The 25,786-nt window shown below is 43.4% G+C and overlaps 15 pseudogenes; all 15 read right to left on the bottom strand.

The window, feature by feature from the left end:
- Positions 1–101: 101 nt before the first annotated feature.
- LOC130286911 (U2 spliceosomal RNA) lies at positions 102–365 on the bottom strand (annotated as a pseudogene).
- Positions 366–1,843: 1,478 nt separating this feature from the next.
- On the bottom strand, positions 1,844–2,107 carry LOC130286910 (U2 spliceosomal RNA; annotated as a pseudogene).
- A 1,473-nt stretch (positions 2,108–3,580) lies between these two features.
- LOC130286909 (U2 spliceosomal RNA) lies at positions 3,581–3,844 on the bottom strand (annotated as a pseudogene).
- A 1,473-nt stretch (positions 3,845–5,317) lies between these two features.
- LOC130286907 (U2 spliceosomal RNA) lies at positions 5,318–5,581 on the bottom strand (annotated as a pseudogene).
- A 1,475-nt stretch (positions 5,582–7,056) lies between these two features.
- LOC130288060 (U2 spliceosomal RNA) lies at positions 7,057–7,321 on the bottom strand (annotated as a pseudogene).
- Positions 7,322–8,799: 1,478 nt separating this feature from the next.
- On the bottom strand, positions 8,800–9,065 carry LOC130288334 (U2 spliceosomal RNA; annotated as a pseudogene).
- A 1,492-nt stretch (positions 9,066–10,557) lies between these two features.
- Positions 10,558–10,821, bottom strand: LOC130286906 (U2 spliceosomal RNA; annotated as a pseudogene).
- A 1,474-nt stretch (positions 10,822–12,295) lies between these two features.
- On the bottom strand, positions 12,296–12,559 carry LOC130286905 (U2 spliceosomal RNA; annotated as a pseudogene).
- Positions 12,560–14,035: 1,476 nt separating this feature from the next.
- On the bottom strand, positions 14,036–14,299 carry LOC130286904 (U2 spliceosomal RNA; annotated as a pseudogene).
- A 1,474-nt stretch (positions 14,300–15,773) lies between these two features.
- LOC130286903 (U2 spliceosomal RNA) lies at positions 15,774–16,037 on the bottom strand (annotated as a pseudogene).
- A 1,477-nt stretch (positions 16,038–17,514) lies between these two features.
- LOC130286902 (U2 spliceosomal RNA) lies at positions 17,515–17,778 on the bottom strand (annotated as a pseudogene).
- Positions 17,779–19,264: 1,486 nt separating this feature from the next.
- On the bottom strand, positions 19,265–19,528 carry LOC130286901 (U2 spliceosomal RNA; annotated as a pseudogene).
- Positions 19,529–21,004: 1,476 nt separating this feature from the next.
- On the bottom strand, positions 21,005–21,268 carry LOC130286899 (U2 spliceosomal RNA; annotated as a pseudogene).
- Positions 21,269–22,764: 1,496 nt separating this feature from the next.
- Positions 22,765–23,028, bottom strand: LOC130286898 (U2 spliceosomal RNA; annotated as a pseudogene).
- A 1,480-nt stretch (positions 23,029–24,508) lies between these two features.
- LOC130288059 (U2 spliceosomal RNA) lies at positions 24,509–24,773 on the bottom strand (annotated as a pseudogene).
- Between the last annotated feature and the right edge of the window lie 1,013 nt (positions 24,774–25,786).

The following is a 25,786-nucleotide window of genomic DNA, read 5'->3' as shown; positions in this document are numbered from 1 at the left end:
AACCAGTCAGTGCAACTCATCATTTTGGTCTCCAATTCTCAAACTCAAATTCTCACCCACGGAGGATTAAATGAGAATCTTTCTTGTTTAACACTGGAATGGGGTGGTGCACTGTTCACTACCCGAAGATACTGCCACATCGGGTCAATGCATAGGGCGACAGAAGCAAGCTTCCAAATCAGCTCCCTTTCTCAAAAATCCATTTAATTTATGGTCCCCAGATAGGGAACGTATGTATCAGTATGTGCTCACAAGTCACCCAAGTGCAAGTATTCACACAAAAAAAAACGTGCCTCAGGATGCGATCTGTCGCAAGATCCTTTCTTTTTTTACACTTGATCTAAGCCAAAAGGCCTAGAGGGGATAACCGGGAAAGGGGTGGACCCAACCATGTCCCCTTCATGAGCACTCACATTACTCATAGGAATGGAAGGAAGGCTGGCAGCCAACCAGCCTCCCATACACTTTCTGGGTGGGTGGCAGTCAGCCACCCATACATACATACAGCACAGGCTAAACCCACATCATCACTTAAAAAAAGGACAGGCGACCATTGCACTCTGATGGAGCATTTAGCAATGCAATCCATAGCCTGGCTTTTGCCTGAACCCCCATCACTCCTCCTCTTGCATATAAGACAATATTTCAGATCTGCATATGAAAACAACACGCCTACCTTTGTTGCACATAGCTGCCTGCCTGTCTCTAGTTACCCCACTGGCTGTAGCTGCGTCCCTTCCGACATGGAATAACACCAACTGTAACGATAAACTGAAAATTAACAGTATAAACCTGCATCATTTTGGACTCTGGTATTTGCTGAATCCGGGTGACCTGACAATCGATGGTGGTGCCGCTGGTGATTCTGGCCTTCTTGGAATCTGTTGGGCCTATGTGTTAGCTCACACATCACTTGGGTATCCATGGTAACTACCACAACATGGTCATCTGCAGTTTACATCTAGCCCGTGGCATTGAATGGCATTTTAAAAGTGCTAAGGGTCCTGGTGCAATAATCCTCCCATGAGGATCAGCCTCAACGGCTTTGTAGATTGCACTCATGTCAGCAACTCCATATACATTTTTTTTTCTTCATGCTTCTTTCTTCATCCTTTTTTCTTTCTGTCATTCAGACTTTCATTCATTCGATCTCTCTCACTCACTTGCTTTAACTCATTTGTTCTCACTCACTCACTCACTCACTCAATCACTCACTCACTCATTCACTCTCACTCTCACTCTCTCACTCACTCGCTCACTAAGTCAGTCTCTCTCTCTCTCTCTCTTTTTCTTTTTATATATATTTTTTTCCGTCTTCTTCTTCTTCTTCTTCTTCTTCTTCTTCTTCTTCAGACCCTGTCATAGCACTAATGCCTTTCCAATACCACCAGCAGATGGAGACACTCCATTGCAACATTGGTTGTGAGCAGCAGTTTCTAAAAACAAATGCCTCATGGCGGATTTCCCATCCATCAATGGATGGTAAATTTTGTTTTTATCATTCACTGACCACAAAAACCAATGCATGGTCAAGCAACAGCAATGACACACCCTTGTGTATAGGCATGAGACCCTCATGTCATTTAACAGGATTCAGCACCACCCACAAGACAGCTACCTGTCATGTCATGTCAAACCTGCACAGGTGTGCTAGATTATTATTATTTAGTTTTATTTTATTTTTTTACACCAATCAGTGTGCAAACATGGTCATTAAAACGCTAAATGAATAGACGTTCATAAACCAGTCAGTGCAACTCATCATTTTGGTCTCCAATTCTCAAACTCAAATTCTCACCCACGGAGGATTAAATGAGAATCTTTCTTGTTTAACACTGGAATGGGGTGGTGCACTGTTCACTACCCGAAGATACTGCCACATCGGGTCAATGCATAGGGCGACAGAAGCAAGCTTCCAAATCAGCTCCCTTTCTCAAAAATCCATTTAATTTATGGTCCCCAGATAGGGAACGTATGTATCAGTATGTGCTCACAAGTCACCCAAGTGCAAGTATTCACACAAAAAAAAACGTGCCTCAGGATGCGATCTGTCGCAAGATCCTTTCTTTTTTTACACTTGATCTAAGCCAAAAGGCCTAGAGGGGATAACCGGGAAAGGGGTGGACCCAACCATGTCCCCTTCATGAGCACTCACATTACTCATAGGAATGGAAGGAAGGCTGGCAGCCAACCAGCCTCCCATACACTTTCTGGGTGGGTGGCAGTCAGCCACCCATACATACATACAGCACAGGCTAAACCCACATCATCACTTAAAAAAAGGACAGGCGACCATTGCACTCTGATGGAGCATTTAGCAATGCAATCCATAGCCTGGCTTTTGCCTGAACCCCCATCACTCCTCCTCTTGCATATAAGACAATATTTCAGATCTGCATATGAAAACAACACGCCTACCTTTGTTGCACATAGCTGCCTGCCTGTCTCTAGTTACCCCACTGGCTGTAGCTGCGTCCCTTCCGACATGGAATAACACCAACTGTAACGATAAACTGAAAATTAACAGTATAAACCTGCATCATTTTGGACTCTGGTATTTGCTGAATCCGGGTGACCTGACAATCGATGGTGGTGCCGCTGGTGATTCTGGCCTTCTTGGAATCTGTTGGGCCTATGTGTTAGCTCACACATCACTTGGGTATCCATGGTAACTACCACAACATGGTCATCTGCAGTTTACATCTAGCCCGTGGCATTGAATGGCATTTTAAAAGTGCTAAGGGTCCTGGTGCAATAATCCTCCCATGAGGATCAGCCTCAACGGCTTTGTAGATTGCACTCATGTCAGCAACTCCATATACATTTTTTTTTCTTCATGCTTCTTTCTTCATCCTTTTTTCTTTCTGTCATTCAGACTTTCATTCATTCGATCTCTCTCACTCACTTGCTTTAACTCATTTGTTCTCACTCACTCACTCACTCACTCAATCACTCACTCACTCATTCACTCTCACTCACTCTCACTCTCTCACTCACTCGCTCACTAAGTCAGTCTCTCTCTCTCTCTCTCTTTTTCTTTTTATATATATTTTTTTCCGTCTTCTTCTTCTTCTTCTTCTTCTTCTTCAGACCCTGTCATAGCACTAATGCCTTTCCAATACCACCAGCAGATGGAGACACTCCATTGCAACATTGGTTGTGAGCAGCAGTTTCTAAAAACAAATGCCTCATGGCGGATTTCCCATCCATCAATGGATGGTAAATTTTGTTTTTATCATTCACTGACCACAGAAACCAATGCATGGTCAAGCAACAGCAATGACACACCCTTGTGTATAGGCATGAGACCCTCATGTCATTTAACAGGATTCAGCACCACCCACAAGACAGCTACCTGTCATGTCATGTCAAACCTGCACAGGTGTGCTAGATTATTATTATTTAGTTTTATTTTATTTTTTTACACCAATCAGTGTGCAAACATGGTCATTAAAACGCTAAATGAATAGACGTTCATAAACCAGTCAGTGCAACTCATCATTTTGGTCTCCAATTCTCAAACTCAAATTCTCACCCACGGAGGATTAAATGAGAATCTTTCTTGTTTAACACTGGAATGGGGTGGTGCACTGTTCACTACCCGAAGATACTGCCACATCGGGTCAATGCATAGGGCGACAGAAGCAAGCTTCCAAATCAGCTCCCTTTCTCAAAAATCCATTTAATTTATGGTCCCCAGATAGGGAACGTATGTATCAGTATGTGCTCACAAGTCACCCAAGTGCAAGTATTCACACAAAAAAAAACGTGCCTCAGGATGCGATCTGTCGCAAGATCCTTTCTTTTTTTACACTTGATCTAAGCCAAAAGGCCTAGAGGGGATAACCGGGAAAGGGGTGGACCCAACCATGTCCCCTTCATGAGCACTCACATTACTCATAGGAATGGAAGGAAGGCTGGCAGCCAACCAGCCTCCCATACACTTTCTGGGTGGGTGGCAGTCAGCCACCCATACATACATACAGCACAGGCTAAACCCACATCATCACTTAAAAAAAGGACAGGCGACCATTGCACTCTGATGGAGCATTTAGCAATGCAATCCATAGCCTGGCTTTTGCCTGAACCCCCATCACTCCTCCTCTTGCATATAAGACAATATTTCAGATCTGCATATGAAAACAACACGCCTACCTTTGTTGCACATAGCTGCCTGCCTGTCTCTAGTTACCCCACTGGCTGTAGCTGCGTCCCTTCCGACATGGAATAACACCAACTGTAACGATAAACTGAAAATTAACAGTATAAACCTGCATCATTTTGGACTCTGGTATTTGCTGAATCCGGGTGAGCTGACAATCGATGGTGGTGCCGCTGGTGATTCTGGCCTTCTTGGAATCTGTTGGGCCTATGTGTTAGCTCACACATCACTTGGGTATCCATGGTAACTACCACAACATGGTCATCTGCAGTTTACATCTAGCCCGTGGCATTGAATGGCATTTTAAAAGTGCTAAGGGTCCTGGTGCAATAATCCTCCCATGAGGATCAGCCTCAACGGCTTTGTAGATTGCACTCATGTCAGCAACTCCATATACATTTTTTTTTCTTCATGCTTCTTTCTTCATCCTTTTTTCTTTCTGTCATTCAGACTTTCATTCATTCGATCTCTCTCACTCACTTGCTTTAACTCATTTGTTCTCACTCACTCACTCACTCACTCAATCACTCACTCACTCATTCACTCTCACTCACTCTCACTCTCTCACTCACTCGCTCACTAAGTCAGTCTCTCTCTCTCTCTCTCTTTTTCTTTTTATATATATTTTTTTCCGTCTTCTTCTTCTTCTTCTTCTTCTTCTTCAGACCCTGTCATAGCACTAATGCCTTTCCAATACCACCAGCAGATGGAGACACTCCATTGCAACATTGGTTGTGAGCAGCAGTTTCTAAAAACAAATGCCTCATGGCGGATTTCCCATCCATCAATGGATGGTAAATTTTGTTTTTATCATTCACTGACCACAGAAACCAATGCATGGTCAAGCAACAGCAATGACACACCCTTGTGTATAGGCATGAGACCCTCATGTCATTTAACAGGATTCAGCACCACCCACAAGACAGCTACCTGTCATGTCATGTCAAACCTGCACAGGTGTGCTAGATTATTATTATTTAGTTTTATTTTATTTTTTTACACCAATCAGTGTGCAAACATGGTCATTAAAACGCTAAATGAATAGACGTTCATAAACCAGTCAGTGCAACTCATCATTTTGGTCTCCAATTCTCAAACTCAAATTCTCACCCACGGAGGATTAAATGAGAATCTTTCTTGTTTAACACTGGAATGGGGTGGTGCACTGTTCACTACCCGAAGATACTGCCACATCGGGTCAATGCATAGGGCGACAGAAGCAAGCTTCCAAATCAGCTCCCTTTCTCAAAAATCCATTTAATTTATGGTCCCCAGATAGGGAACGTATGTATCAGTATGTGCTCACAAGTCACCCAAGTGCAAGTATTCACACAAAAAAAAACGTGCCTCAGGATGCGATCTGTCGCAAGATCCTTTCTTTTTTTACACTTGATCTAAGCCAAAAGGCCTAGAGGGGATAACCGGGAAAGGGGTGGACCCAACCATGTCCCCTTCATGAGCACTCACATTACTCATAGGAATGGAAGGAAGGCTGGCAGCCAACCAGCCTCCCATACACTTTCTGGGTGGGTGGCAGTCAGCCACCCATACATACATACAGCACAGGCTAAACCCACATCATCACTTAAAAAAAGGACAGGCGACCATTGCACTCTGATGGAGCATTTAGCAATGCAATCCATAGCCTGGCTTTTGCCTGAACCCCCATCACTCCTCCTCTTGCATATAAGACAATATTTCAGATCTGCATATGAAAACAACACACCTACCTTTGTTGCACATAGCTGCCTGCCTGTCTCTAGTTACCCCACTGGCTGTAGCTGCGTCCCTTCCGACATGGAATAACACCAACTGTAACGATAAACTGAAAATTAACAGTATAAACCTGCATCATTTTGGACTCTGGTATTTGCTGAATCCGGGTGACCTGACAATCGATGGTGGTGCCGCTGGTGATTCTGGCCTTCTTGGAATCTGTTGGGCCTATGTGTTAGCTCACACATCACTTGGGTATCCATGGTAACTACCACAACATGGTCATCTGCAGTTTACATCTAGCCCGTGGCATTGAATGGCATTTTAAAAGTGCTAAGGGTCCTGGTGCAATAATCCTCCCATGAGGATCAGCCTCAACGGCTTTGTAGATTGCACTCATGTCAGCAACTCCATATACATTTTTTTTTCTTCATGCTTCTTTCTTCATCCTTTTTTCTTTCTGTCATTCAGACTTTCATTCATTCGATCTCTCTCACTCACTTGCTTTAACTCATTTGTTCTCACTCACTCACTCACTCAATCACTCACTCACTCATTCACTCTCACTCACTCTCACTCTCTCACTCACTCGCTCACTAAGTCAGTCTCTCTCTCTCTCTCTCTTTTTCTTTTTATATATATTTTTTTCCGTCTTCTTCTTCTTCTTCTTCTTCTTCTTCTTCTTCAGACCCTGTCATAGCACTAATGCCTTTCCAATACCACCAGCAGATGGAGACACTCCATTGCAACATTGGTTGTGAGCAGCAGTTTCTAAAAACAAATGCCTCATGGCGGATTTCCCATCCATCAATGGATGGTAAATTTTGTTTTTATCATTCACTGACCACAGAAACCAATGCATGGTCAAGCAACAGCAATGACACACCCTTGTGTATAGGCATGAGACCCTCATGTCATTTAACAGGATTCAGCACCACCCACAAGACAGCTACCTGTCATGTCATGTCAAACCTGCACAGGTGTGCTAGATTATTATTATTTAGTTTTATTTTATTTTTTTACACCAATCAGTGTGCAAACATGGTCATTAAAACGCTAAATGAATAGACGTTCATAAACCAGTCAGTGCAACTCATCATTTTGGTCTCCAATTCTCAAACTCAAATTCTCACCCACGGAGGATTAAATGAGAATCTTTCTTGTTTAACACTGGAATGGGGTGGTGCACTGTTCACTACCCGAAGATACTGCCACATCGGGTCAATGCATAGGGCGACAGAAGCAAGCTTCCAAATCAGCTCCCTTTCTCAAAAATCCATTTAATTTATGGTCCCCAGATAGGGAACGTATGTATCAGTATGTGCTCACAAGTCACCCAAGTGCAAGTATTCACACAAAAAAAAAACGTGCCTCAGGATGCGATCTGTCGCAAGATCCTTTCTTTTTTTACACTTGATCTAAGCCAAAAGGCCTAGAGGGGATAACCGGGAAAGGGGTGGACCCAACCATGTCCCCTTCATGAGCACTCACATTACTCATAGGAATGGAAGGAAGGCTGGCAGCCAACCAGCCTCCCATACACTTTCTGGGTGGGTGGCAGTCAGCCACCCATACATACATACAGCACAGGCTAAACCCACATCATCACTTAAAAAAAGGACAGGCGACCATTGCACTCTGATGGAGCATTTAGCAATGCAATCCATAGCCTGGCTTTTGCCTGAACCCCCATCACTCCTCCTCTTGCATATAAGACAATATTTCAGATCTGCATATGAAAACAACACGCCTACCTTTGTTGCACATAGCTGCCTGCCTGTCTCTAGTTACCCCACTGGCTGTAGCTGCGTCCCTTCCGACATGGAATAACACCAACTGTAACGATAAACTGAAAATTAACAGTATAAACCTGCATCATTTTGGACTCTGGTATTTGCTGAATCCGGGTGACCTGACAATCGATGGTGGTGCCGCTGGTGATTCTGGCCTTCTTGGAATCTGTTGGGCCTATGTGTTAGCTCACACATCACTTGGGTATCCATGGTAACTACCACAACATGGTCATCTGCAGTTTACATCTAGCCCGTGGCATTGAATGGCATTTTAAAAGTGCTAAGGGTCCTGGTGCAATAATCCTCCCATGAGGATCAGCCTCAACGGCTTTGTAGATTGCACTCATGTCAGCAACTCCATATACATTTTTTTTTCTTCATGCTTCTTTCTTCATCCTTTTTTCTTTCTGTCATTCAGACTTTCATTCATTCGATCTCTCTCACTCACTTGCTTTAACTCATTTGTTCTCACTCACTCACTCACTCAATCACTCACTCACTCATTCACTCTCACTCACTCTCACTCTCTCACTCACTCGCTCACTAAGTCAGTCTCTCTCTCTCTCTCTCTTTTTCTTTTTATATATATTTTTTTCCGTCTTCTTCTTCTTCTTCTTCTTCTTCTTCTTCTTCTTCAGACCCTGTCATAGCACTAATGCCTTTCCAATACCACCAGCAGATGGAGACACTCCATTGCAACATTGGTTGTGAGCAGCAGTTTCTAAAAACAAATGCCTCATGGCGGATTTCCCATCCATCAATGGATGGTAAATTTTGTTTTTATCATTCACTGACCACAGAAACCAATGCATGGTCAAGCAACAGCAATGACACACCCTTGTGTATAGGCATGAGACCCTCATGTCATTTAACAGGATTCAGCACCACCCACAAGACAGCTACCTGTCATGTCATGTCAAACCTGCACAGGTGTGCTAGATTATTATTATTTAGTTTTATTTTATTTTTTTACACCAATCAGTGTGCAAACATGGTCATTAAAACGCTAAATGAATAGACGTTCATAAACCAGTCAGTGCAACTCATCATTTTGGTCTCCAATTCTCAAACTCAAATTCTCACCCACGGAGGATTAAATGAGAATCTTTCTTGTTTAACACTGGAATGGGGTGGTGCACTGTTCACTACCCGAAGATACTGCCACATCGGGTCAATGCATAGGGCGACAGAAGCAAGCTTCCAAATCAGCTCCCTTTCTCAAAAATCCATTTAATTTATGGTCCCCAGATAGGGAACGTATGTATCAGTATGTGCTCACAAGTCACCCAAGTGCAAGTATTCACACAAAAAAAAAAACGTGCCTCAGGATGCGATCTGTCGCAAGATCCTTTCTTTTTTTACACTTGATCTAAGCCAAAAGGCCTAGAGGGGATAACCGGGAAAGGGGTGGACCCAACCATGTCCCCTTCATGAGCACTCACATTACTCATAGGAATGGAAGGAAGGCTGGCAGCCAACCAGCCTCCCATACACTTTCTGGGTGGGTGGCAGTCAGCCACCCATACATACATACAGCACAGGCTAAACCCACATCATCACTTAAAAAAAGGACAGGCGACCATTGCACTCTGATGGAGCATTTAGCAATGCAATCCATAGCCTGGCTTTTGCCTGAACCCCCATCACTCCTCCTCTTGCATATAAGACAATATTTCAGATCTGCATATGAAAACAACACGCCTACCTTTGTTGCACATAGCTGCCTGCCTGTCTCTAGTTACCCCACTGGCTGTAGCTGCGTCCCTTCCGACATGGAATAACACCAACTGTAACGATAAACTGAAAATTAACAGTATAAACCTGCATCATTTTGGACTCTGGTATTTGCTGAATCCGGGTGACCTGACAATCGATGGTGGTGCCGCTGGTGATTCTGGCCTTCTTGGAATCTGTTGGGCCTATGTGTTAGCTCACACATCACTTGGGTATCCATGGTAACTACCACAACATGGTCATCTGCAGTTTACATCTAGCCCGTGGCATTGAATGGCATTTTAAAAGTGCTAAGGGTCCTGGTGCAATAATCCTCCCATGAGGATCAGCCTCAACGGCTTTGTAGATTGCACTCATGTCAGCAACTCCATATACATTTTTTTTTCTTCATGCTTCTTTCTTCATCCTTTTTTCTTTCTGTCATTCAGACTTTCATTCATTCGATCTCTCTCACTCACTTGCTTTAACTCATTTGTTCTCACTCACTCACTCACTCAATCACTCACTCACTCATTCACTCTCACTCACTCTCACTCTCTCACTCACTCGCTCACTAAGTCAGTCTCTCTCTCTCTCTCTCTCTTTTTCTTTTTATATATATTTTTTTCCGTCTTCTTCTTCTTCTTCTTCTTCTTCTTCTTCTTCTTCTTCTTCTTCTTCAGACCCTGTCATAGCACTAATGCCTTTCCAATACCACCAGCAGATGGAGACACTCCATTGCAACATTGGTTGTGAGCAGCAGTTTCTAAAAACAAATGCCTCATGGCGGATTTCCCATCCATCAATGGATGGTAAATTTTGTTTTTATCATTCACTGACCACAGAAACCAATGCATGGTCAAGCAACAGCAATGACACACCCTTGTGTATAGGCATGAGACCCTCATGTCATTTAACAGGATTCAGCACCACCCACAAGACAGCTACCTGTCATGTCATGTAAAACCTGCACAGGTGTGCTAGATTATTATTATTTAGTTTTATTTTATTTTTTTACACCAATCAGTGTGCAAACATGGTCATTAAAACGCTAAATGAATAGACGTTCATAAACCAGTCAGTGCAACTCATCATTTTGGTCTCCAATTCTCAAACTCAAATTCTCACCCACGGAGGATTAAATGAGAATCTTTCTTGTTTAACACTGGAATGGGGTGGTGCACTGTTCACTACCCGAAGATACTGCCACATCGGGTCAATGCATAGGGCGACAGAAGCAAGCTTCCAAATCAGCTCCCTTTCTCAAAAATCCATTTAATTTATGGTCCCCAGATAGGGAACGTATGTATCAGTATGTGCTCACAAGTCACCCAAGTGCAAGTATTCACACAAAAAAAAACGTGCCTCAGGATGCGATCTGTCGCAAGATCCTTTCTTTTTTTACACTTGATCTAAGCCAAAAGGCCTAGAGGGGATAACCGGGAAAGGGGTGGACCCAACCATGTCCCCTTCATGAGCACTCACATTACTCATAGGAATGGAAGGAAGGCTGGCAGCCAACCAGCCTCCCATACACTTTCTGGGTGGGTGGCAGTCAGCCACCCATACATACATACAGCACAGGCTAAACCCACATCATCACTTAAAAAAAGGACAGGCGACCATTGCACTCTGATGGAGCATTTAGCAATGCAATCCATAGCCTGGCTTTTGCCTGAACCCCCATCACTCCTCCTCTTGCATATAAGACAATATTTCAGATCTGCATATGAAAACAACACGCCTACCTTTGTTGCACATAGCTGCCTGCCTGTCTCTAGTTACCCCACTGGCTGTAGCTGCGTCCCTTCCGACATGGAATAACACCAACTGTAACGATAAACTGAAAATTAACAGTATAAACCTGCATCATTTTGGACTCTGGTATTTGCTGAATCCGGGTGACCTGACAATCGATGGTGGTGCCGCTGGTGATTCTGGCCTTCTTGGAATCTGTTGGGCCTATGTGTTAGCTCACACATCACTTGGGTATCCATGGTAACTACCACAACATGGTCATCTGCAGTTTACATCTAGCCCGTGGCATTGAATGGCATTTTAAAAGTGCTAAGGGTCCTGGTGCAATAATCCTCCCATGAGGATCAGCCTCAACGGCTTTGTAGATTGCACTCATGTCAGCAACTCCATATACATTTTTTTTTCTTCATGCTTCTTTCTTCATCCTTTTTTCTTTCTGTCATTCAGACTTTCATTCATTCGATCTCTCTCACTCACTTGCTTTAACTCATTTGTTCTCACTCACTCACTCACTCACTCACTCAATCACTCACTCACTCATTCACTCTCACTCACTCTCACTCTCTCACTCACTCGCTCACTAAGTCAGTCTCTCTCTCTCTCTCTCTTTTTCTTTTTATATATATTTTTTTCCGTCTTCTTCTTCTTCTTCTTCTTCTTCAGACCCTGTCATAGCACTAATGCCTTTCCAATACCACCAGCAGATGGAGACACTCCATTGCAACATTGGTTGTGAGCAGCAGTTTCTAAAAACAAATGCCTCATGGCGGATTTCCCATCCATCAATGGATGGTAAATTTTGTTTTTATCATTCACTGACCACAGAAACCAATGCATGGTCAAGCAACAGCAATGACACACCCTTGTGTATAGGCATGAGACCCTCATGTCATTTAACAGGATTCAGCACCACCCACAAGACAGCTACCTGTCATGTCATGTCAAACCTGCACAGGTGTGCTAGATTATTATTATTTAGTTTTATTTTATTTTTTTACACCAATCAGTGTGCAAACATGGTCATTAAAACGCTAAATGAATAGACGTTCATAAACCAGTCAGTGCAACTCATCATTTTGGTCTCCAATTCTCAAACTCAAATTCTCACCCACGGAGGATTAAATGAGAATCTTTCTTGTTTAACACTGGAATGGGGTGGTGCACTGTTCACTACCCGAAGATACTGCCACATCGGGTCAATGCATAGGGCGACAGAAGCAAGCTTCCAAATCAGCTCCCTTTCTCAAAAATCCATTTAATTTATGGTCCCCAGATAGGGAACGTATGTATCAGTATGTGCTCACAAGTCACCCAAGTGCAAGTATTCACACAAAAAAAAACGTGCCTCAGGATGCGATCTGTCGCAAGATCCTTTCTTTTTTTACACTTGATCTAAGCCAAAAGGCCTAGAGGGGATAACCGGGAAAGGGGTGGACCCAACCATGTCCCCTTCATGAGCACTCACATTACTCATAGGAATGGAAGGAAGGCTGGCAGCCAACCAGCCTCCCATACACTTTCTGGGTGGGTGGCAGTCAGCCACCCATACATACATACAGCACAGGCTAAACCCACATCATCACTTAAAAAAAGGACAGGCGACCATTGCACTCTGATGGAGCATTTAGCAATGCAATCCATAGCCTGGCTTTTGCCTGAACCCCCATCACTCCTCCTCTTGCATATAAGACAATATTTCAGATCTGCATATGAAAACAACACGCCTACCTTTGTTGCACATAGCTGCCTGCCTGTCTCTAGTTACCCCACTGGCTGTAGCTGCGTCCCTTCCGACATGGAATAACACCAACTGTAACGATAAACTGAAAATTAACAGTATAAACCTGCATCATTTTGGACTCTGGTATTTGCTGAATCCGGGTGACCTGACAATCGATGGTGGTGCCGCTGGTGATTCTGGCCTTCTTGGAATCTGTTGGGCCTATGTGTTAGCTCACACATCACTTGGGTATCCATGGTAACTACCACAACATGGTCATCTGCAGTTTACATCTAGCCCGTGGCATTGAATGGCATTTTAAAAGTGCTAAGGGTCCTGGTGCAATAATCCTCCCATGAGGATCAGCCTCAACGGCTTTGTAGATTGCACTCATGTCAGCAACTCCATATACATTTTTTTTTCTTCATGCTTCTTTCTTCATCCTTTTTTCTTTCTGTCATTCAGACTTTCATTCATTCGATCTCTCTCACTCACTTGCTTTAACTCATTTGTTCTCACTCACTCACTCACTCACTCAATCACTCACTCACTCATTCACTCTCACTCACTCTCACTCTCTCACTCACTCGCTCACTAAGTCAGTCTCTCTCTCTCTCTCTCTTTTTCTTTTTATATATATTTTTTTCCGTCTTCTTCTTCTTCTTCTTCTTCTTCTTCTTCAGACCCTGTCATAGCACTAATGCCTTTCCAATACCACCAGCAGATGGAGACACTCCATTGCAACATTGGTTGTGAGCAGCAGTTTCTAAAAACAAATGCCTCATGGCGGATTTCCCATCCATCAATGGATGGTAAATTTTGTTTTTATCATTCACTGACCACAGAAACCAATGCATGGTCAAGCAACAGCAATGACACACCCTTGTGTATAGGCATGAGACCCTCATGTCATTTAACAGGATTCAGCACCACCCACAAGACAGCTACCTGTCATGTCATGTCAAACCTGCACAGGTGTGCTAGATTATTATTATTTAGTTTTATTTTATTTTTTTACACCAATCAGTGTGCAAACATGGTCATTAAAACGCTAAATGAATAGACGTTCATAAACCAGTCAGTGCAACTCATCATTTTGGTCTCCAATTCTCAAACTCAAATTCTCACCCACGGAGGATTAAATGAGAATCTTTCTTGTTTAACACTGGAATGGGGTGGTGCACTGTTCACTACCCGAAGATACTGCCACATCGGGTCAATGCATAGGGCGACAGAAGCAAGCTTCCAAATCAGCTCCCTTTCTCAAAAATCCATTTAATTTATGGTCCCCAGATAGGGAACGTATGTATCAGTATGTGCTCACAAGTCACCCAAGTGCAAGTATTCACACAAAAAAAAACGTGCCTCAGGATGCGATCTGTCGCAAGATCCTTTCTTTTTTTACACTTGATCTAAGCCAAAAGGCCTAGAGGGGATAACCGGGAAAGGGGTGGACCCAACCATGTCCCCTTCATGAGCACTCACATTACTCATAGGAATGGAAGGAAGGCTGGCAGCCAACCAGCCTCCCATACACTTTCTGGGTGGGTGGCAGTCAGCCACCCATACATACATACAGCACAGGCTAAACCCACATCATCACTTAAAAAAAGGACAGGCGACCATTGCACTCTGATGGAGCATTTAGCAATGCAATCCATAGCCTGGCTTTTGCCTGAACCCCCATCACTCCTCCTCTTGCATATAAGACAATATTTCAGATCTGCATATGAAAACAACACGCCTACCTTTGTTGCACATAGCTGCCTGCCTGTCTCTAGTTACCCCACTGGCTGTAGCTGCGTCCCTTCCGACATGGAATAACACCAACTGTAACGATAAACTGAAAATTAACAGTATAAACCTGCATCATTTTGGACTCTGGTATTTGCTGAATCCGGGTGACCTGACAATCGATGGTGGTGCCGCTGGTGATTCTGGCCTTCTTGGAATCTGTTGGGCCTATGTGTTAGCTCACACATCACTTGGGTATCCATGGTAACTACCACAACATGGTCATCTGCAGTTTACATCTAGCCCGTGGCATTGAATGGCATTTTAAAAGTGCTAAGGGTCCTGGTGCAATAATCCTCCCATGAGGATCAGCCTCAACGGCTTTGTAGATTGCACTCATGTCAGCAACTCCATATACATTTTTTTTTCTTCATGCTTCTTTCTTCATCCTTTTTTCTTTCTGTCATTCAGACTTTCATTCATTCGATCTCTCTCACTCACTTGCTTTAACTCATTTGTTCTCACTCACTCACTCACTCACTCACTCAATCACTCACTCACTCATTCACTCTCACTCACTCTCACTCTCTCACTCACTCGCTCACTAAGTCAGTCTCTCTCTCTCTCTCTCTTTTTCTTTTTATATATATTTTTTTCCGTCTTCTTCTTCTTCTTCTTCTTCTTCAGACCCTGTCATAGCACTAATGCCTTTCCAATACCACCAGCAGATGGAGACACTCCATTGCAACATTGGTTGTGAGCAGCAGTTTCTAAAAACAAATGCCTCATGGCGGATTTCCCATCCATCAATGGATGGTAAATTTTGTTTTTATCATTCACTGACCACAGAAACCAATGCATGGTCAAGCAACAGCAATGACACACCCTTGTGTATAGGCATGAGACCCTCATGTCATTTAACAGGATTCAGCACCACCCACAAGACAGCTACCTGTCATGTCATGTCAAACCTGCACAGGTGTGCTAGATTATTATTATTTAGTTTTATTTTATTTTTTTACACCAATCAGTGTGCAAACATGGTCATTAAAACGCTAAATGAATAGACGTTCATAAACCAGTCAGTGCAACTCATCATTTTGGTCTCCAATTCTCAAACTCAAATTCTCACCCACGGAGGATTAAATGAGAATCTTTCTTGTTTAACACTGGAATGGGGTGGTGCACTGTTCACTACCCGAAGATACTGCCACATCGGGTCAATGCATAGGGCGACAGAAGCAAGCTTCCAAATCAGCTCCCTTTCTCAAAAATCCATTTAATTTATGGTCCCCAGATAGGGAACGTATGTATCAGTATGTGCTCACAAGTCACCCAAGTGCAAGTATTCACACAAAAAAAAACGTGCCTCAGGATGCGATCTGTCGCAAGATCCTTTCTTTTTTTACACTTGATCTAAGCCAAAAGGCCTAGAGGGGATAACCGGGAAAGGGGTGGACCCAACCATGTCCCCTTCATGAGCACTCACATTACTCATAGGAATGGAAGGAAGGCTGGCAGCCAACCAGCCTCCCATACACTTTCTGGGTGGGTGGCAGTCAGCCACCCATACATACATACAGCACAGGCTAAACCCACATCATCACTTAAAAAAAGGACAGGCGACCACTGCTCTCTGATGGAGCATTTAGCAATGCAATCCATAGCCTGGCTTTTGCCTGAACCCCCATCACTCCTCCTCTTGCATATAAGACAATATTTCAGATCTGCATATGAAAACAACACGCCTACCTTTGTTGCACATAGCTGCCTGCCTGTCTCTAGTTACCCCACTGGCTGTAGCTGCGTCCCTTCCCACATGGAATAACACCAACTGTAACGATAAACTGAAAATTAACAGTATAAACCTGCATCATTTTGGACTCTGGTATTTGCTGAATCCGGGTGACCTGACAATCGATGGTGGTGCCGCTGGTGATTCTGGCCTTCTTGGAATCTGTTGGGCCTATGTGTTAGCTCACACATCACTTGGGTATCCATGGTAACTACCACAACATGGTCATCTGCAGTTTACATCTAGCCCGTGGCATTGAATGGCATTTTAAAAGTGCTAAGGGTCCTGGTGCAATAATCCTCCCATGAGGATCAGCCTCAACGGCTTTGTAGATTGCACTCATGTCAGCAACTCCATATACATTTTTTTTTCTTCATGCTTCTTTCTTCATCCTTTTTTCTTTCTGTCATTCAGACTTTCATTCATTCGATCTCTCTCACTCACTTGCTTTAACTCATTTGTTCTCACTCACTCACTCACTCACTAACTCAATCACTCACTCACTCATTCACTCTCACTCACTCTCACTCTCTCACTCACTCGCTCACTAAGTCAGTCTCTCTCTCTCTCTCTCTTTTTCTTTTTATATATATTTTTTTCCGTCTTCTTCTTCTTCTTCTTCTTCTTCTTCAGACCCTGTCATAGCACTAATGCCTTTCCAATACCACCAGCAGATGGAGACACTCCATTGCAACATTGGTTGTGAGCAGCAGTTTCTAAAAACAAATGCCTCATGGCGGATTTCCCATCCATCAATGGATGGTAAATTTTGTTTTTATCATTCACTGACCACAGAAACCAATGCATGGTCAAGCAACAGCAATGACACACCCTTGTGTATAGGCATGAGACCCTCATGTCATTTAACAGGATTCAGCACCACCCACAAGACAGCTACCTGTCATGTCATGTCAAACCTGCACAGGTGTGCTAGATTATTATTATTTAGTTTTATTTTATTTTTTTACATCAATCAGTGTGCAAACATGGTCATTAAAACGCTAAATGAATAGACGTTCATAAACCAGTCAGTGCAACTCATCATTTTGGTCTCCAATTCTCAAACTCAAATTCTCACCCACGGAGGATTAAATGAGAATCTTTCTTGTTTAACACTGGAATGGGGTGGTGCACTGTTCACTACCCGAAGATACTGCCACATCGGGTCAATGCATAGGGCGACAGAAGCAAGCTTCCAAATCAGCTCCCTTTCTCAAAAATCCATTTAATTTATGGTCCCCAGATAGGGAACGTATGTATCAGTATGTGCTCACAAGTCACCCAAGTGCAAGTATTCACACAAAAAAAAACGTGCCTCAGGATGCGATCTGTCGCAAGATCCTTTCTTTTTTTACACTTGATCTAAGCCAAAAGGCCTAGAGGGGATAACCGGGAAAGGGGTGGACCCAACCATGTCCCCTTCATGAGCACTCACATTACTCATAGGAATGGAAGGAAGGCTGGCAGCCAACCAGCCTCCCATACACTTTCTGGGTGGGTGGCAGTCAGCCACCCATACATACATACAGCACAGGCTAAACCCACATCATCACTTAAAAAAAGGACAGGCGACCATTGCACTCTGATGGAGCATTTAGCAATGCAATCCATAGCCTGGCTTTTGCCTGAACCCCCATCACTCCTCCTCTTGCATATAAGACAATATTTCAGATCTGCATATGAAAACAACACGCCTACCTTTGTTGCACATAGCTGCCTGCCTGTCTCTAGTTACCCCACTGGCTGTAGCTGCGTCCCTTCCGACATGGAATAACACCAACTGTAACGATAAACTGAAAATTAACAGTATAAACCTGCATCATTTTGGACTCTGGTATTTGCTGAATCCGGGTGACCTGACAATCGATGGTGGTGCCGCTGGTGATTCTGGCCTTCTTGGAATCTGTTGGGCCTATGTGTTAGCTCACACATCACTTGGGTATCCATGGTAACTACCACAACATGGTCATCTGCAGTTTACATCTAGCCCGTGGCATTGAATGGCATTTTAAAAGTGCTAAGGGTCCTGGTGCAATAATCCTCCCATGAGGATCAGCCTCAACGGCTTTGTAGATTGCACTCATGTCAGCAACTCCATATACATTTTTTTTTCTTCATGCTTCTTTCTTCATCCTTTTTTCTTTCTGTCATTCAGACTTTCATTCATTCGATCTCTCTCACTCACTTGCTTTAACTCATTTGTTCTCACTCACTCACTCACTCACTCACTCAATCACTCACTCACTCATTCACTCTCACTCACTCTCACTCTCTCACTCACTCGCTCACTAAGTCAGTCTCTCTCTCTCTCTCTCTTTTTCTTTTTATATATATTTTTTTCCGTCTTCTTCTTCTTCTTCTTCTTCTTCTTCTTCTTCTTCAGACCCTGTCATAGCACTAATGCCTTTCCAATACCACCAGCAGATGGAGACACTCCATTGCAACATTGGTTGTGAGCAGCAGTTTCTAAAAACAAATGCCTCATGGCGGATTTCCCATCCATCAATGGATGGTAAATTTTGTTTTTATCATTCACTGACCACAGAAACCAATGCATGGTCAAGCAACAGCAATGACACACCCTTGTGTATAGGCATGAGACCCTCATGTCATTTAACAGGATTCAGCACCACCCACAAGACAGCTACCTGTCATGTCATGTCAAACCTGCACAGGTGTGCTAGATTATTATTATTTAGTTTTATTTTATTTTTTTACACCAATCAGTGTGCAAACATGGTCATTAAAACGCTAAATGAATAGACGTTCATAAACCAGTCAGTGCAACTCATCATTTTGGTCTCCAATTCTCAAACTCAAATTCTCACCCACGGAGGATTAAATGAGAATCTTTCTTGTTTAACACTGGAATGGGGTGGTGCACTGTTCACTACCCGAAGATACTGCCACATCGGGTCAATGCATAGGGCGACAGAAGCAAGCTTCCAAATCAGCTCCCTTTCTCAAAAATCCATTTAATTTATGGTCCCCAGATAGGGAACGTATGTATCAGTATGTGCTCACAAGTCACCCAAGTGCAAGTATTCACACAAAAAAAAACGTGCCTCAGGATGCGATCTGTCGCAAGATCCTTTCTTTTTTTACACTTGATCTAAGCCAAAAGGCCTAGAGGGGATAACCGGGAAAGGGGTGGACCCAACCATGTCCCCTTCATGAGCACTCACATTACTCATAGGAATGGAAGGAAGGCTGGCAGCCAACCAGCCTCCCATACACTTTCTGGGTGGGTGGCAGTCAGCCACCCATACATACATACAGCACAGGCTAAACCCACATCATCACTTAAAAAAAGGACAGGCGACCATTGCACTCTGATGGAGCATTTAGCAATGCAATCCATAGCCTGGCTTTTGCCTGAACCCCCATCACTCCTCCTCTTGCATATAAGACAATATTTCAGATCTGCATATGAAAACAACACGCCTACCTTTGTTGCACATAGCTGCCTGCCTGTCTCTAGTTACCCCACTGGCTGTAGCTGCGTCCCTTCCGACATGGAATAACACCAACTGTAACGATAAACTGAAAATTAACAGTATAAACCTGCATCATTTTGGACTCTGGTATTTGCTGAATCCGGGTGACCTGACAATCGATGGTGGTGCCGCTGGTGATTCTGGCCTTCTTGGAATCTGTTGGGCCTATGTGTTAGCTCACACATCACTTGGGTATCCATGGTAACTACCACAACATGGTCATCTGCAGTTTACATCTAGCCCGTGGCATTGAATGGCATTTTAAAAGTGCTAAGGGTCCTGGTGCAATAATCCTCCCATGAGGATCAGCCTCAACGGCTTTGTAGATTGCACTCATGTCAGCAACTCCATACACATTTTTTTTTCTTCATGCTTCTTTCTTCATCCTTTTTTCTTTCTGTCATTCAGACTTTCATTCATTCGATCTCTCTCACTCACTTGCTTTAACTCATTTGTTCTCACTCACTCACTCACTCACTCAATCACTCACTCACTCATTCACTCTCACTCACTCTCACTCTCTCACTCACTCGCTCACTAAGTCAGTCTCTCTCTCTCTCTCTCTTTTTCTTTTTATATATATTTTTTTCCGTCTTCTTCTTCTTCTTCTTCTTCTTCTTCTTCAGACCCTGTCATAGCACTAATGCCTTTCCAATACCACCAGCAGATGGAGACACTCCATTGCAACATTGGTTGTGAGCAGCAGTTTCTAAAAACAAATGCCTCATGGCGGATTTCCCATCCATCAATGGATGGTAAATTTTGTTTTTATCATTCACTGACCACAGAAACCAATGCATGGTCAAGCAACAGCAATGACACACCCTTGTGTATAGGCATGAGACCCTCATGTCATTTAACAGGATTCAGCACCACCCACAAGACAGCTACCTGTCATGTCATGTCAAACCTGCACAGGTGTGCTAGATTATTATTATTTAGTTTTATTTTATTTTTTTACACCAATCAGTGTGCAAACATGGTCATTAAAACGCTAAATGAATAGACGTTCATAAACCAGTCAGTGCAACTCATCATTTTGGTCTCCAATTCTCAAACTCAAATTCTCACCCACGGAGGATTAAATGAGAATCTTTCTTGTTTAACACTGGAATGGGGTGGTGCACTGTTCACTACCCGAAGATACTGCCACATCGGGTCAATGCATAGGGCGACAGAAGCAAGCTTCCAAATCAGCTCCCTTTCTCAAAAATCCATTTAATTTATGGTCCCCAGATAGGGAACGTATGTATCAGTATGTGCTCACAAGTCACCCAAGTGCAAGTATTCACACAAAAAAAAACGTGCCTCAGGATGCGATCTGTCGCAAGATCCTTTCTTTTTTTACACTTGATCTAAGCCAAAAGGCCTAGAGGGGATAACCGGGAAAGGGGTGGACCCAACCATGTCCCCTTCATGAGCACTCACATTACTCATAGGAATGGAAGGAAGGCTGGCAGCCAACCAGCCTCCCATACACTTTCTGGGTGGGTGGCAGTCAGCCACCCATACATACATACAGCACAGGCTAAACCCACATCATCACTTAAAAAAAGGACAGGCGACCATTGCACTCTGATGGAGCATTTAGCAATGCAATCCATAGCCTGGCTTTTGCCTGAACCCCCATCACTCCTCCTCTTGCATATAAGACAATATTTCAGATCTGCATATGAAAACAACACGCCTACCTTTGTTGCACATAGCTGCCTGCCTGTCTCTAGTTACCCCACTGGCTGTAGCTGCGTCCCTTCCGACATGGAATAACACCAACTGTAACGATAAACTGAAAATTAACAGTATAAACCTGCATCATTTTGGACTCTGGTATTTGCTGAATCCGGGTGACCTGACAATCGATGGTGGTGCCGCTGGTGATTCTGGCCTTCTTGGAATCTGTTGGGCCTATGTGTTAGCTCACACATCACTTGGGTATCCATGGTAACTACCACAACATGGTCATCTGCAGTTTACATCTAGCCCGTGGCATTGAATGGCATTTTAAAAGTGCTAAGGGTCCTGGTGCAATAATCCTCCCATGAGGATCAGCCTCAACGGCTTTGTAGATTGCACTCATGTCAGCAACTCCATATACATTTTTTTTTCTTCATGCTTCTTTCTTCATCCTTTTTTCTTTCTGTCATTCAGACTTTCATTCATTCGATCTCTCTCACTCACTTGCTTTAACTCATTTGTTCTCACTCACTCACTCACTCAATCACTCACTCACTCATTCACTCTCACTCACTCTCACTCTCTCACTCACTCGCTCACTAAGTCAGTCTCTCTCTCTCTCTCTCTTTTTCTTTTTATATATATTTTTTTCCGTCTTCTTCTTCTTCTTCTTCTTCTTCTTCTTCTTCTTCTTCTTCTTCTTCTTCTTCAGACCCTGTCATAGCACTAATGCCTTTCCAATACCACCAGCAGATGGAGACACTCCATTGCAACATTGGTTGTGAGCAGCAGTTTCTAAAAACAAATGCCTCATGGCGGATTTCCCATCCATCAATGGATGGTAAATTTTGTTTTTATCATTCACTGACCACAGAAACCAATGCATGGTCAAGCAACAGCAATGACACACCCTTGTGTATAGGCATGAGACCCTCATGTCATTTAACAGGATTCAGCACCACCCACAAGACAGCTACCTGTCATGTCATGTCAAACCTGCACAGGTGTGCTAGATTATTATTATTTAGTTTTATTTTATTTTTTTACACCAATCAGTGTGCAAACATGGTCATTAAAACGCTAAATGAATAGACGTTCATAAACCAGTCAGTGCAACTCATCATTTTGGTCTCCAATTCTCAAACTCAAATTCTCACCCACGGAGGATTAAATGAGAATCTTTCTTGTTTAACACTGGAATGGGGTGGTGCACTGTTCACTACCCGAAGATACTGCCACATCGGGTCAATGCATAGGGCGACAGAAGCAAGCTTCCAAATCAGCTCCCTTTCTCAAAAATCCATTTAATTTATGGTCCCCAGATAGGGAACGTATGTATCAGTATGTGCTCACAAGTCACCCAAGTGCAAGTATTCACACAAAAAAAAACGTGCCTCAGGATGCGATCTGTCGCAAGATCCTTTCTTTTTTTACACTTGATCTAAGCCAAAAGGCCTAGAGGGGATAACCGGGAAAGGGGTGGACCCAACCATGTCCCCTTCATGAGCACTCACATTACTCATAGGAATGGAAGGAAGGCTGGCAGCCAACCAGCCTCCCATACACTTTCTGGGTGGGTGGCAGTCAGCCACCCATACATACATACAGCACAGGCTAAACCCACATCATCACTTAAAAAAAGGACAGGCGACCATTGCACTCTGATGGAGCATTTAGCAATGCAATCCATAGCCTGGCTTTTGCCTGAACCCCCATCACTCCTCCTCTTGCATATAAGACAATATTTCAGATCTGCATATGAAAACAACACGCCTACCTTTGTTGCACATAGCTGCCTGCCTGTCTCTAGTTACCCCACTGGCTGTAGCTGCGTCCCTTCCGACATGGAATAACACCAACTGTAACGATAAACTGAAAATTAACAGTATAAACCTGCATCATTTTGGACTCTGGTATTTGCTGAATCCGGGTGACCTGACAATCGATGGTGGTGCCGCTGGTGATTCTGGCCTTCTTGGAATCTGTTGGGCCTATGTGTTAGCTCACACATCACTTGGGTATCCATGGTAACTACCACAACATGGTCATCTGCAGTTTACATCTAGCCCGTGGCATTGAATGGCATTTTAAAAGTGCTAAGGGTCCTGGTGCAATAATCCTCCCATGAGGATCAGCCTCAACGGCTTTGTAGATTGCACTCATGTCAGCAACTCCATATACATTTTTTTTTCTTCATGCTTCTTTCTTCATCCTTTTTTCTTTCTGTCATTCAGACTTTCATTCATTCGATCTCTCTCACTCACTTGCTTTAACTCATTTGTTCTCACTCACTCACTCACTCACTCACTCAATCACTCACTCACTCATTCACTCTCACTCACTCTCACTCTCTCACTCACTCGCTCACTAAGTCAGTCTCTCTCTCTCTCTCTCTTTTTCTTTTTATATATATTTTTTTCCGTCTTCTTCTTCTTCTTCTTCTTCTTCTTCTTCAGACCCTGTCATAGCACTAATGCCTTTCCAATACCACCAGCAGATGGAGACACTCCATTGCAACATTGGTTGTGAGCAGCAGTTTCTAAAAACAAATGCCTCATGGCGGATTTCCCATCCATCAATGGATGGTAAATTTTGTTTTTATCATTCACTGACCACAGAAACCAATGCATGGTCAAGCAACAGCAATGACACACCCTTGTGTATAGGCATGAGACCCTCATGTCATTTAACAGGATTCAGCACCACCCACAAGACAGCTACCTGTCATGTCATGTCAAACCTGCACAGGTGTGCTAGATTATTATTATTTAGTTTTATTTTATTTTTTTACACCAATCAGTGTGCAAACATGGTCATTAAAACGCTAAATGAATAGACGTTCATAAACCAGTCAGTGCAACTCATCATTTTGGTCTCCAATTCTCAAACTCAAATTCTCACCCACGGAGGATTAAATGAGAATCTTTCTTGTTTAACACTGGAATGGGGTGGTGCACTGTTCACTACCCGAAGATACTGCCACATCGGGTCAATGCATAGGGCGACAGAAGCAAGCTTCCAAATCAGCTCCCTTTCTCAAAAATCCATTTAATTTATGGTCCCCAGATAGGGAACGTATGTATCAGTATGTGCTCACAAGTCACCCAAGTGCAAGTATTCACACAAAAAAAAAACGTGCCTCAGGATGCGATCTGTCGCAAGATCCTTTCTTTTTTTACACTTGATCTAAGCCAAAAGGCCTAGAGGGGATAACCGGGAAAGGGGTGGACCCAACCATGTCCCCTTCATGAGCACTCACATTACTCATAGGAATGGAAGGAAGGCTGGCAGCCAACCAGCCTCCCATACACTTTCTGGGTGGGTGGCAGTCAGCCACCCATACATACATACAGCACAGGCTAAACCCACATCATCACTTAAAAAAAGGACAGGCGACCATTGCACTCTGATGGAGCATTTAGCAATGCAATCCATAGCCTGGCTTTTGCCTGAACCCCCATCACTCCTCCTCTTGCATATAAGACAATATTTCAGATCTGCATATGAAAACAACACGCCTACCTTTGTTGCACATAGCTGCCTGCCTGTCTCTAGTTACCCCACTGGCTGTAGCTGCGTCCCTTCCGACATGGAATAACACCAACTGTAACGATAAACTGAAAATTAACAGTATAAACCTGCATCATTTTGGACTCTGGTATTTGCTGAATCCGGGTGACCTGACAATCGATGGTGGTGCCGCTGGTGATTCTGGCCTTCTTGGAATCTGTTGGGCCTATGTGTTAGCTCACACATCACTTGGGTATCCATGGTAACTACCACAACATGGTCATCTGCAGTTTACATCTAGCCCGTGGCATTGAATGGCATTTTAAAAGTGCTAAGGGTCCTGGTGCAATAATCCTCCCATGAGGATCAGCCTCAACGGCTTTGTAGATTGCACTCATGTCAGCAACTCCATATACATTTTTTTTTCTTCATGCTTCTTTCTTCATCCTTTTTTCTTTCTGTCATTCAGACTTTCATTCATTCGATCTCTCTCACTCACTTGCTTTAACTCATTTGTTCTCACTCACTCACTCACTCACTCAATCACTCACTCACTCATTCACTCTCACTCACTCTCACTCTCTCACTCACTCGCTCACTAAGTCAGTCTCTCTCTCTCTCTCTCTTTTTCTTTTTATATATATTTTTTTCCGTCTTCTTCTTCTTCTTCTTCTTCTTCTTCTTCTTCTTCTTCTTCAGACCCTGTCATAGCAC

The sequence above is a fragment of the Hyla sarda genome, chromosome 8 (assembly GCF_029499605.1).
Source record: "Hyla sarda isolate aHylSar1 chromosome 8, aHylSar1.hap1, whole genome shotgun sequence".
In the NCBI taxonomy this organism is placed as follows: Eukaryota; Metazoa; Chordata; class Amphibia; order Anura; family Hylidae; genus Hyla; species Hyla sarda.
Note: the sequence above shows the minus strand (reverse complement) of the source record. Positions and strands in the feature narration are given on the sequence as shown.